Consider the following 1,501-nt stretch of genomic DNA (forward strand, 5'->3'; position numbering starts at 1 on the left):
ATTCTGAGGGCTATACCACCGGTGTTTTGGATAACCAGCAGGGTCACCCATGGTGGAAAGGTTTTTCGGAGAGGTTAAAGGATAGAAAGTGAATGGCAACAGAATGGTGAATGGCAACAGAATGGTTCTGGTCCCGTGAAGAAGCATCTGCTCTTCTTAAAAAAGTCCTAGAAATAACCTCTAAGGAAAAGAGATTCTGGCTTGATTTGTTAGGCCCTGGCTCCAGGGCAAGAAATTTCAACAACAACAAAAAATCATTCAGGATGTTAGCTTTGTTTTACCTGCCTGAAGAACAATCCCAAGACAAGGCTGTCTTGCACCAATATCAAGACTTCTTTCTGGTTGGGTAGCGTTTTCCCCACCCGAATTAAGAGAATTTCAGAAGTAGTGAAAATCCTCTTAAAGATTATCTCCAAGTTTGGACTTCCAAAAAGTGTCCAAAGGGACAATGGAGCAGCAAACACCCATAGATGAAATGGAGATTGCACTCAGCATGGAGATCCCACTCCGGGAAAGTGGAGAAAATGAACCATACTCTAAAGAAACAAATGTCAAAACTCTTGTCAGGAAACTTATCTACATTGGGACTAGGTGTTGCCTTAGCCCTGTTCTGAATTCAGGTAGCCCTCAGAAGCAGGCTTAAATTGAGCCCTTATAAAATTGTATATAGTAAACCTTCGCAGGCAGCTTCCCTCAACCTTCTACCTGACTTCAACAAAGATTTGAAGGTGCATTAGTATGCACAACACCGCCACCATGCACTTTTTATTACTCTTAAATTTGCTCTTCCCAAGTCTGCTTCTTTCCCTACAGGTAACCTTCACCACTTCCAAACTAGAGATTGTGTCCTGGTAGAAAAACGGACCTGACTCCCAGTTAGAGGAGAAGCGGATTGAGTCTTGGAAGATCCTGCTGACCACCCCCACAGCCCTCAAATTCGTATGGTGCAAGACTGGACTCACCACACATGAGTCAAGAATAATCCTGGACAATAATGGGCCATGAATTCTTTCACCCATCTCAAGCTGCGATTGAGAGTGCATTAAACTTCTTTCTCTTACTATAGGTTGGACACTCAGATCTAATCCACTACTGGCAAAATGAAAATGCTTAGATATGACTGTTCAAGCATGTAATGCATAGGTCTGATTTCTGTTTGAAGAGGGATTGTATGTTGAACAATCCTTTACCGCTTGGCTTGTTGGCAGTCGTACTTTTATAACACAGCGCCAGCAGGGTGGAACTGTGTTATAAAAGTACTTTGTGGAACTAAGGACTTCTCCTACATCCCCGCTAGCTTTACTGGGGTGGGGTGAGGGAAGAGGGGCAATTGGAAGACTCACCACCTTCCTACCCCAGAGACAGGACACCTCATCACTAGTGCTCCCCTCACATAACTTCCATATTGATCCACATCTGTTCAGTCCAAGACCTTGCTAAGGTCTTGACTCTAAATGTGAAAATCAACAGATTTGCCTGTACCCTTAATGTCACCTCGCAA

This window comes from Chrysochloris asiatica, unplaced genomic scaffold (assembly GCF_000296735.1).
Source record: "Chrysochloris asiatica unplaced genomic scaffold, ChrAsi1.0 scaffold00052, whole genome shotgun sequence".
Lineage (NCBI taxonomy): Eukaryota > Metazoa > Chordata > Mammalia > Afrosoricida > Chrysochloridae > Chrysochloris > Chrysochloris asiatica.